Source organism: Tamandua tetradactyla, chromosome 1, assembly GCF_023851605.1.
Source record: "Tamandua tetradactyla isolate mTamTet1 chromosome 1, mTamTet1.pri, whole genome shotgun sequence".
Lineage (NCBI taxonomy): Eukaryota > Metazoa > Chordata > Mammalia > Pilosa > Myrmecophagidae > Tamandua > Tamandua tetradactyla.
This window is the reverse complement of record NC_135327.1, coordinates 221,839,356-221,851,427: the sequence shown is the minus strand read 5'-3', so window position 1 is coordinate 221,851,427 and position 12,072 is coordinate 221,839,356. Positions and strand designations below refer to the sequence as shown.

The 12,072-nt window shown below is 38.9% G+C and overlaps 1 long non-coding RNA gene across 2 annotated transcripts in view; it reads left to right on the top strand.

The window, feature by feature from the left end:
• The window catches only part of LOC143688204 (uncharacterized), a 74,485-nt gene that overhangs the window by 28,283 nt on the left and 34,130 nt on the right, over window positions 1-12,072 (top strand). For both annotated transcript variants that reach the window (XR_013177879.1, XR_013177878.1), the window contains exons 3-4: window positions 3,515-3,577; window positions 4,809-4,945. This is a non-coding gene — a long non-coding RNA (uncharacterized LOC143688204). The remainder of the gene's footprint in view (window positions 1-3,514; window positions 3,578-4,808; window positions 4,946-12,072) is intronic.

Genomic DNA, 12,072 nt, shown 5'->3' with positions numbered 1-12,072 from the left:
TGTGTCACTCCAGAAAAAGATATAAAAAGAAAAAAAAAACTCATACATCCCATACCCCTTACCCCTCCCTCTCATTGACCACTACTATTTCAATCTACCGAACTTTTTACCCTTTATTCCACCCTATTATTTATTTTTTATCCATACTCTTTTACTCTTCCTTCCATACCGTGGAAAAGAGGAGCATCAGATACAGGTTTTTACAATCACACTGTCACATTGTAAAAATTGTATAGTTATGCAATCATCTTCAAGAATCAAGGCTACTGGAATACAGCTCAACATTTTCAGTACTTCCCTCCAGCCAATATACTATATATACTCCAATATACTATAAACTAAAATGGGATATCTATATAATGCATAAGAATAACCTCCAGGATAATCTCTTTGCCAATGAAACTGTTTTTTGTCTCATTTCTTTCTTCCTCCTTTTGGTCAAGAAGGCTTTTTCAATCTCATGATACCAGATCCTAGTGGGTCCCATGAGTTCTGTCTTACATTGTCAGGGGGATGACCCTAGGGGTCATGTCCCACGTAGGAGTGAGAGCAGTGAGTTTACCTGCTGAGTTGGTTTTGAGAGAGAAGCCACATTTGAGCAATAAAAGAGGTTCTCTGGGAGTGACTCTTAGGCATAATTATAAGTAGGTTTAGCTTCTCCTTTACAGGAATAAATTTCATAGGGGTGAACCCCAAGATCAAGGGCTTAGCCTATTGAGTTGGTAGTCCCTACTGCTTGTGAGAATACTAGGAATTCCCCAGATGGGGAAGTTTAATATTTCCTCCTTTCTCTCCAATCTCCCAAGGGGACTTTGCAAATACTCTTCTATTCTCTGCCCAAATTACTCTGGGATATATTGGGGCGTCACACTAACCTAGACAAACCAATAAGATCTAAAGCCCTATTCAAGATTCCATAGTATTCAAATAAACTGACCACACAAATTAAATTAGATAATGCACTACCCCAAAATATAAATTTTGCACCAGATAAATATCTCTTCCTTTGGTCCCACACAGAAGTTGAAGTTTTAAAATATGAACCATATCATCCTTTACCCTGTATACTGAATTACCTGAGTCCTATCCAGATGAACTTCATTCATATCTCTAGTCGAAGCCTGATCCCCTTTTCAACTTTTGCACCAATTGCTGTATGGGGTAATACTGACTTTCATAGCTTCAGAGCTCTAACTCTGAGTCTCAGGTATCACATAAGTACGTGAAGTTTCTGGGAATGACTAGGTTATATACAAACAGCTCAATATCTCAGAATTTAGAAATAACAGTTACAACTCCTGAATATATGTGACTGCTGTAAGAGCTTACAATTTAGGACTCTTTACAATAGGCCCCCAACCTGATAACCCATGCTCTTGACTTCAATTCTCCAAGTTTGTACCCTGCAAAAAAAAATCTCAGTTGTGAAATGTGAAAAGTTTGCTTCTTTCTGATCAAAGTAAGGTATGGCAAAACTTCGAGTAATTGAAATTCTTGTATGATTGATAACAATTTTAATGGTGGTTTTGTTTGTATTTGAGATCTTCCCACATTTATAAACATACAGAAGGTATTCATTGTAAAATTCATGTTCCTCATTAAAATAAACATTTATAAAGCATTTCCTTACCATGACATCAAAATCATCTTTATACCGTTGCCAAATTAGAAGTCAGTAGCATGAGTAAAAAGGAAAGGTAATCTTTTTGTAGATGGGGAACACAATCAGATTTTCTTCATAAGTTTTAATACTCAAGTTTGAAAAGTTTTGATTATGACGTCAAGGAATTGTATTACATGTAACAACACACAGCATATGTAAATTTTCCTGTCTTCTTGGTTATTAATTAATTAATGATGCCAGGAAGTTTCTTAGCTGGGACTTGTGGCTAAAAGTAGCTATTCTGGAAAAAATTAAAAAAAAATTTAAGAACAGTTGGTTGGATTCCTTTTGTAGATCTAACGACTTGAACACTTACCATACAATATGGTAATGAATTTTCCTTACTTTTGGAAAACCAACAAAATTAATAAATAATGACTCATGCCAATTGTACAGAAGGAAATTGCCATAAGATTGATGTATACCTTTCTAAAAGATAAATTTCAAAAGTTGCAAACAGCAAACAGTACGTGCAATGCTTGCAAAGCTCCTGGGAGAACAAGCTCTTTCAAGATTAAAATTATTTATTGCTTGGTGTTGTCACAAATGAGCCATTTATGAAACCTGCTTCAAATGATATTTCTCGCCTGCCAATCATGTGTGTACCAGGAGACTTTATGAAAGGGTTCCTAACATCTCCTGACATCTCACCTCCCTGAGGTAGAGCTACTTGCTTGCAGGTGAAACTCTCTAGCTGACTCCTCACAAAAAGGTGTCTGGGGTAGAGATCTGCTTAGGCCTATGAAAAAAGGAGAAAGAACCCACAAACAGAGGGCTGGCATCAATGCAGATGATATCTAAATTGCGTTTACTATAGTTCTAGATAGAGAATAAATGGGCAGTAGAGTGGTCCTTTGAAAAGAATTCAAATTAAGCCTAGATTAGAGAGGAGGTGTCACTGCTGAGATTGACAATCGCCTAAACCGTTCTTAGGGAAATCACCAAGATTTAACAGATTTGGTACTACTCGATGTTTTCTCTTCAACCTTTAACACTAGGAGTTTTCTTGGTTTTGTACATCTATGAAGATCTCTAGCTGCTGTTTTCTCTCCAGATTCTTTTTTTTTTTTTTTGCATGGGCAGGCACCAGAAATCGAACCTGGGTCTCTGGCATGGCAGGCAAGAACTCTGCCTGCTGAGCCATTGTGGCCCACCCTCTTTCCAGATTCTTGATTGGTAATATTTATCATAAACATCCTGAGAAATACCATTCTTATCAAATTTTGGTATTTTCCTTCTTTAATCCTAATTGAAGATGAAAAAGTTAGTAAAATGAAAGGAAGCTAACCATTTATTAACCTGGAGAGAAAAAAAAGTGCCTTGAATTATATTAAGTAACAATCTTTCCAGACTGTTTAGGTGTTTTCTATACAAAGTTCTAAAATCTCTGCAAAACTTTTTGACCTTGGGAGTAAGAAATTTAAATTCCTTTGTACTCCTATAAGGTAAAAATTGAAATATTCAGAAAAGAAGTGTTCTAAGAGGGATACTGGGACTCAGAGGAAGAGTCTGAATATATTCTGAAATATATTCAATATATATCTGAATATATATTGAAATCCAGTTTCAGATAGTCCACTGCCAGAGGAAGAATTGGGAGATCAGCTCCTATGCAAAAAAAATCACAGTGACAATGCCATTTGTCATTTACTTGAAAGCTGATTAATTTTAAAGGTATTTACTGTGAAAAGTAGCACACAGAAAATTAGATGTACTTATAGGAGAAGAGAGGTAAAATACATAACTAAGATCATCTTATGCAGCCTTAATAATATTCTGCAGGAATCTTAAGCTATTTTTCATCTAAATGAAATCTCTCCCTTCTTTTTCTTTTTTTTCACATTGTAAAAGCTATATGGTTATTCAGTCTTCCTCAAGAATCAAGGCCAAAGGAACACAGCTCAACAGTTTCAGGTACTTCCTTCCAGCCACTCCAATGCAGCACAAACTAAAAAGGATTATTTATATAATGCATAAGAATAACTTCCAGAATAACCTCCCGATTCTCCAATCTCTCTGCCACTGAAACTTCATTTTGTCTCATTTCTCTCTTTCCCTTTTGGTCAAGAAGGTTTTCTCATTCTAATGATGCTAGGTCCCAGCTCATCCACAAGAGTCAGGTCCCATATTGCCAGGGAGACTTACACCCCTGGGAGTCAAGACCCATGTAGGGGGGAGGGCAATGAATTCAACTGCTAAGTTGGCTTAGAGAAAAAGGCCACATCTGAGCAACAAAAGAGGTTCTCTGGGGGTGACACTTAGGCATAATCATCAGTAGGCTTAGCTTCTCCTTTGCAGAAATAAGCTTCATAGGAATCTCCTCCATCTTACATGTAATACCAGAATTGAATTTCCTAGATGCATATTTTTACTATTTTCAAAAACACTGAGTTGGTGCAAACTAATGGCTTTGTCTGCCAAGCCCTGATGCAGCTGAATAACTAAGGATATTACTTCTACTTCCCCTTGCATAACCTGTTGCCCAGGCATCCCAAGAGGAAGCAAGCACTAAAGAACAGCAGCCTTCGAGTTTTACCTTACACCTTCCCACGGCAGTAACTTTATGCCCCTACCTCCTAAAACATGATACACTCATTTATTAAGTTTGTGCCTGGGAAGTTTCCCCAGGAGTCACATTCACTGCATTTTATAGGGGTGGGTTATAGAGATGGAGAGAGGATATGCAAGTAGCCCCCTTTGACGAAGACATCCCCAGCCTCACATCTTCTTTTTAAAGGCATACTTTGGGAAGAAAGGTGATGCATTGGGAAATTAGTGGGATTAACTGAACTCACTGCACTTTTATTCCTTATTTTTGTAACACTTAAGGGCTTTCTTGTCTCATTAAAAACCTGGCCGAGCACTGTATTACAGTGGTCCCATGTTCCTGAGAGAAGAAACAATTTCTATTTCAGTTTTTGCCCCATTTGTTTTAAGTGTTTCTTCAGCAACACAAGAGTGAGCATCAAATCGCCTCCAGCCAGGAATTAGGGACCTGGTTTCAGGAGAAATTGGACTAAGACTAATTTTATTTTATGGTATAGATGTCCTTAGATCCCCCTATATTCTAATCACCACAACAGATTGAATAGGCTCTGCCAAATTTTTATCAATATTACCTTCTCTGTCTTCTTCTACTCATTAGCCTGTAGCAATGAACCAACCAATGCATCAATGAAGACGTTTATCACTAAACCTGGAGACCCTTCTCGGCCAACATCCAAGCCAGGCCAAGTGGAAATGGTGAAGTGAAGAAGAAAGGGGACCTCAAAAAAGTTAAAGGTGACACTTTTATGCAGTCTGGTGCCTGGTTTCCATTCACTGAGCTTGGGTTTCCTTTAGCCTGAAGAAGGGAGCTTGGGTTTATTTTTTGACTAGCTTAACTGTTTCTAAATATAGTGAAAAAACTTAAGAACTCTGCCATTTCAAAGAACCTAGACAATATGGAGAAAAAAGTAAGGAAGAAAAGTGTGAACCACAACCCTAAGACATGCTGTCTCCTTTGGGAAAGCCGCACTGTGCCTTGCAGCCACTGAGGATGGAGGAACTCAGTTGTCCCCTGGGATATAGGGTGGAGCTACCCGAAAGTCTTCCAATGCAAGCTCATACCTCTGATATCGCTCGCTGCCTTTGTAGTCCAAGACTGTAGCAATGCAGTGCAAACTCCATGGCTTAAGGCAACAAAAATGTATTCTTTCACAGTTCTGTAGGTCAGATGTCCAAAATCTCTTTCACTGGGCCAAAATCAAGGTATCAACAGGGGCACGCTCTCTCTGGGGGCTCTAGGGAAGAATCTGCTCCTTGCCTTTTCCAGCTTCTGTTAGCTACTGGCATCTTGCCTTTGCCTTAGTGGCTGCATCACTCCAATTTCGGCCTCTGGGGTCACTTCATCTTCACCTCTTCTGTCTGAAATCCTCTCTGCCTTCTCTGTAAGGACAGACACTTGTGGTGGCATTTAGGGCCCATCTGCCTAATCCAGGATAGTCTCCCTATCTCAAGACCCCCAACTTTATTCCATCTGCGAAGACGCTTTTTCCAAATAAGGACCCATTCCCAGGTTCCTGGATTCAGTTGTGGACACTTGGCAGTCAGCCTAGCACATACCAATTGTTTCCTGGCACTCAGATTTCAGGGGAGCAGACGTATTCATCAGCTCTTTGAAGATAGTTCATTCCAAGTAATGAAGAAACCAGTTTAGTAATTGCAGTTCTCAGGCCTGACCATATGCTCGTATTATATAATGATCCATACTAGGGTTTCTAAGTCTAGGGTTTGGTCTGGAGAATTTGTGTTAATTATACTTAAAGCCTCCATTCAATCTTCTAGGTATGAAGCAGTAGTCTGTGTTCTTAGAAGGATTCAGAATTATAGTAAGTTTCCCATTGTCTGGAACTTATTCTGACCATTGTGTTAAGGCATATGCATGGGAAGAATACTCAGTTTGGAATGGGGGACAGGAGATGTTAAATGAGATGTGGAAAATAGGAGCTGGCAATAGAAAGAGATGGGATTTAGGCTGCACTTGGCTCCTGCACATCTTTTAGGAAACACATGGCCATCATTCCCATCCAAGACTGTTAAATCTTACACGTCAACTTGGCCAGGCTATGGTGTCTAGTTGTTTGGTTAAATACCACATGTAAAAGTGAAGACCCTTTTAGATGTGGTTGACATCTGCAATCAGCTGACCTTAAGTAAAGGAAACTCCCCTTTTATTATGTGGATGAGCCTCATCCAACCAGTAAGGGCTTTAAGAGCAAAAACCTGAAATTTCCTAGAGAAGAGATTTTGCCTTGAGATGTCACCAAGTCTGCCCTATGGATTCCAGACTTGCAGCCCCCACAATTGCATGAGCCAATTCCTTAAAATAAATAGGTTCTGTTTCTCTGGAGAACCTTGACTGATACACTCTTGTATGATGCGGGATCTCCTTTTGTTTTTGTCTTTTGTAAGCTCTCACGCATTATTTCTAATAGTCCTTTACCTGGCTGACCCCCTACCTAGGCTGATGACAAAGACTTGTCCTATTTGTTCTTTCAGTGATCTCTGACATCTTGCATGGTACCTGGCATATATAGTAGAAGCTCAATAAATACATGTTGGATTGAATGAATGAGTGGAGAGGGGAAAGAAGGAAATTCTGGGCACCGGGCTTGCATGAGAAAATATTTGGAGGCAGGACCAGATTGCCCAGGTAAATATAATGTTTGTCACAATGAGGAAAGTGGGACAGTGTGCCAAACTTGGTGCATGGAGGTGGTTCAGGAAAAAGGAACTTCAGAAATGGCTCCCCTGTTCTTTCCAGCAACAGTGCTACTGCTCTTGATGTATGAGCTAGGTGGTGGGTCATTCCTGGCACAGAGCCACATGCTGATGTGGGAGACCATGTGGTCAGCTGGGAAGAGGAGCTTTGCTATCTGTGTGAGCTTGGGTGAACCTCAGTTTCTCGTCTGTAAAATCCAGACTTATCAGATACTCTGATCTGTGGATAAATACACAATCCATGTAAACAGTGACTGCTCTATGAATCAGAGGTATCTCCTTTCTTGGGCTCCTTATCTGGGGGAAATTATGGGCCCTGCAGTGTGGCTGGTTGTACCTTGGTCAGTGGTACTGAGTGGTGTAATTTCTGGAGGCTTCTGTTCCTCACACTGTGAGTTTCCAGAGAACCCTGGAACCGGAGAAACCTTGAAGAAGGATGCTAGGGGGCAAAGCCTAACGTCTCTAAGGCTCTCTGTACAAGAATCAGCACCAAAGGCCTTTTCTAAGGACTAAATTTTAGTCCTGGACCCATAGTCTACTTTCGGCTTGCCATGCCCTTGTCTTGGAGCCTTGTGAGGCTGACTGAAGGCGTGCTGGTAGTTCTGAAGTATCCCTACTTGAAAATAGGGGTCAAATGAGGTAAGCTAGGGTGCCAGATCTGATTTTAGAACAAAACTATGTCTTTGGTCTTACATGTCAAAGAGATTAGAGCAAGGATCAGAGCCAAAGGGATCTTTTCCAGTGTTAATTGGAATTAATTATCAACAACAGTGCACAAGCCCTTCTCCATTCTTTCTCCAGGTGTCTCTATTGCATGCTGAAGTACAAAACTTAAAAATTTGGGAAAAATACTAGCTGGTTTCAAGGGTCTTTAGCCTCAAGGTAAGGGCTATAGAGCAAGTTTTCTCATCATCACAAGGGTTAAAGGTCAGAAGGAGCACTGCTCTTCAAATTACTTGATGGACTGGCTAAACCTATTTACCAGTTGGATTTTTTTTAATAGATGAGGGCTTCACTAGAGTTCTAATTAAAAATCAATGTGGTATATAATTAAATTCTAGTGCTGTCATATGCAGCCTTCAGTCTCTTTAGCTTTTAGCCAAAGACAAAGAGGAAGGTGCTATTGATCAACTTGGGAGTCCGGTGTGGTTGTCAGTAGATGTCTCATATGGGGACCGGGTGGCCGCTGGGGTCTGTACTGCTCCCAGCACCATGCCTGAAGTACACTCACTGATCCCAGCCAAGGACTGTGATGGCCCCTAATCATTTAAGTGCTCTGCCCAGCAGGCGAAGACCGGCCCACCATCTTCACCCTGCCATCCATCTCTCCCTTAAATGAATTCTGAGAGGAGGCTTCAGAAAGAGTGGGAAGGGGGAGGAAGCCATCAGTGTTTTCTAATCTCTGCCTACCATCTTAGCTTCTCTTTTCCCCATTCTGCAGAGGTTGGAGCCCCCTCTTTAATTATTTTCAGTAAGGTCTGTCAGGTACAAAATTAAGCCTGCTGAGAAAAAAATGACTTTGGGTCACATTGATCCATATTGCAGTGGCCTCAGTGGGGTGCCAGAGTCAACTTGTACCGACTCCCAAGAGCTAATTGTTAAATTTTCAGGAATTTTGCAAGTCAACTGTTAAGCACAGCCACTACCGAAACTAAATCATATAAATTTTATAATTAAATTATATTAAAAACCAAGGAAATAAATACTCAAAAATCATCACTTCCTAATGTTACTCCATTCTACCATTATTTGCACTGTTGAGGTTATTTGAATCTATTGAATCTGTATGGTAGAAGCATTATATAATGCTGAGCTGCTAGGCTTCTCTTGCTAATTCTGCTTTCAGTCTTATTGGTAGCTTGAAATCAGCTATGATGGAAATTAGCAAATGCTACGCATCAGTAGTAGTCAACACTTCATGAGCACTTACTGTAGATATTCCACTCTGAACAAAAGTCCCCATCTGAAGCAAGAACTCATCAAACCAGAGCCCACACCACAATTCCCAATATATACTCTTCTCTAATCTGGTAAGTTTATCCTAGTTAAATCTAGTCTTAGAAACCCAGCAAAAATCTCATCTTTGTAATAAAATTGTCCTTTTATTTTATTTACCTGGTCTTTTCTTTTATAGAACTGTGTTCATTCTATAGACTGTATGTACCCTGTCTTAACATTAACCTATTCCTATGAGTCTCTGACTACAATGTAAGCCCTTGGGACAGTGTCAGTACAAATTAGTGTTAAATCAGGCTAAGTCAATTGATTCAGGGCTAGAGATCTGGCCCAGGAGATGACAATGTTACCAATAGTATTGAAATATGAGACTAAATAATAACATCGTTAGCATAAATGTGATGATCATTATCTGATGACACTAACATTTTAGTTGGTGGTTTATTCCACGTATTTGCATAAGTACCTGGGAGGTAAGCAATAGCATGTTCACTTTACAGAAGAGAACATTAAAAAACTTGCCTAGGATCTGACAGCTAGTAGGAGGCAAAGCTGGGACTTCAATTTGTACTCTTTGTAGGAGGAGGGATTTCAGGAGACTTTACTGGAGCAAAATGACTGAGTTCTCCATGATCTGTTGAATGGTTCTTGGAGACTGTGAATGAATGGGGGTGAGGGCGCTGCTCAGTGTGGTACCATGGAGGCCATGAGATTGCGTACCCTGGTTTCCAGATTAAGAGACTATGAGAGGGAAATTGACTTCCTTGGAGCCACAAGTTCTGTAAAAGTTTTTCTGGGTTCCAAACATTTGAAACCAGAGCTAGTGGGTTGAGCTGATTTATGGGAAGTTCATCTACCTCTGCTTCTTTGTGGGGTTCTCAAGGCAGAGATAAATGAAAACAAGGCCATCTCAGCCCTTGCCATGGATGGCTATTACAGAAGATGGCATGTGTAATCACCACTGCAGCTTAAACAGGTGTCTACATTCTTGGGGACTCCAGAGATGTTGACTACCTGAAACATGAGCAGAGGCGGCTCTCTTTTTCTTTGCATGCCTTTTTTTTTTAATGAGAGAAGTTGTTGATTTACAGAAAAATCATACATAAGTTACAGAGTTCTCATTTACCACCCTATTATTAACACCTTGCATTAGTGTGTGGTACAATTGTTGCAATTGATTAAACAGTATTTTTATAATTGTACTATTAACTTTAGTCCATGGTTTACTCTAGGGTTTACAGTTTGTATTGTATAATCCTAAGGATTAAAAAAAAATTTATTCTCGTAAGATACATATAACTAAAATTTCCCCTTGTAAATTATATTCAAATATGTATTTTAGTGTTAATTACGTTCACAGTGTTGTGTTAACCATTATCACCATCCATTACCAAAACTTTCCTAATATCCGAAATAGACGCTGCACAATTTTCCCCTTAACTCCTGATTTCCTTGTCCCACCCAAGCCTCTGGCAATTTATATTCTAGTCTCTGACTCTATGAGTTTGCTAATTTGAATTATTTCTTATCAGTGAGATCGTACAATGTTTGGCCTTTTGTGTCTGGCTTATTCACATAACATAATGTCTTAGTTCATCCATGTTGTCACATGATTCAGAACTTCATTCCTATTTATGGCTGAATAATAATATTCCATGGTGTGTTTATATATCACATTTTGTTTATCCATTCATTGGTTGATGGACAATTGTGAATAATGCCACTATAAACAATGATGTGCAAATATCTGTTCATGTCCTTGCTTTCAGTTCTTTTGGGAATATACCTAGGAGTGGGGTTGTCAGGTCATATATTACTTCTATATTTAACTCTATGAGGAACCGCCACACTGTTTTCCATGGCAGTTATACCATTATATTGTTCCCCAACCATGAAGAAGTGTTCCTATTTTCCACATCTTCTCCAACACTTGTAAATCTCCATTTTTCTTTAGCCATTCCAATGGGTATGAAATGGCATCTCGTTGTGGTTTTTGCATTTCCCTAATGGTTAATGATGTTGAGCATCTTTTCAAGTGCTTTTAGCTATTAGTTTATTTTCTTTGGAAAAACACCTCTTCAAATCTTTTGCTCATTTTCTAATTGGGTTGTTTGTCTTCTTGTTGCTGAGTTGTAGGATTTCTTTATGTATTCCAGAATTAAACTCTTATTGGATATGTGGTTTCTGAATATTTTCTTCTATTATGCAGATTGTCATTTTACTTTCATGATAAAGTCCTTTGAGGCAAAAAAGTTTTTAATTTTGATGAGCTCCCATCTATTTTTTCTTTTGTTGTTTGCACTTTGGGCATAAAACCTAAGAAACCATTGTCTAACATGAGGTCCTGAAAATGCTTCTGTGCTTTCCTCTGGGAGTTTTATAGTTCTGATTATTACATTTAGAGTCTTGGGTTCATTTTGAGTTGATTCTTGAATATGATGTGAGGTAAGGGTCCACCTTCATTCTTTTGCAAATGGACACCCAATTTTCCCAGCATTGTTTGATAGAGAGACTATTCTTTCCCAGTAGAGTAGACCTGGCACCCTTGTCAAAAATTAATTGGCCATAGATGTGAGGGTCTATTTCTGAATTCTCAATTTGATTCCATTGGTCAACATCCCTGCCATTGTGCCAGGGCCATGAGGCTTTGTTTACTGTAGCTTTGTAGTTAATTTTTAAATTAGGAAGTGTGAGTCCTCCAATTTCATAATTCTTTTTCAAGATGGTTTTGGCTATTTAAGGCCCTATATCCTTCCATTTAAATTTTATTTATTTATTTTAAAAATATTTTCATTAACAAATCTTTACACACATACCTTCCACACAATTAATGGCTCACAATATCATCACATAGTTGTGTATTCATTACATTATCATTTTTTAGAACATTTGATTACTGTAGAAAAATAAATAAAAAGAAAAAACTCATACATACCATACCCCTTACCCCCCCATTGACCACTAGTATTTCCATCTACCCAATTTATTTTACTCTTTACACCCCCTATTATTTATTTATTTTTTATCCTTCTTTTTTACTCATCTGTCCAAAACCCGGATAAAAGGAGCATCAGATGCAAGGTTTTCCCAATCACACAGCCACATTGTAAAAGTTATTTCTTTATATTTCCCTCCAGCCACTCCAATACACCATAAACTAAAAAAGGATATCTATATAATGCATAAGAATA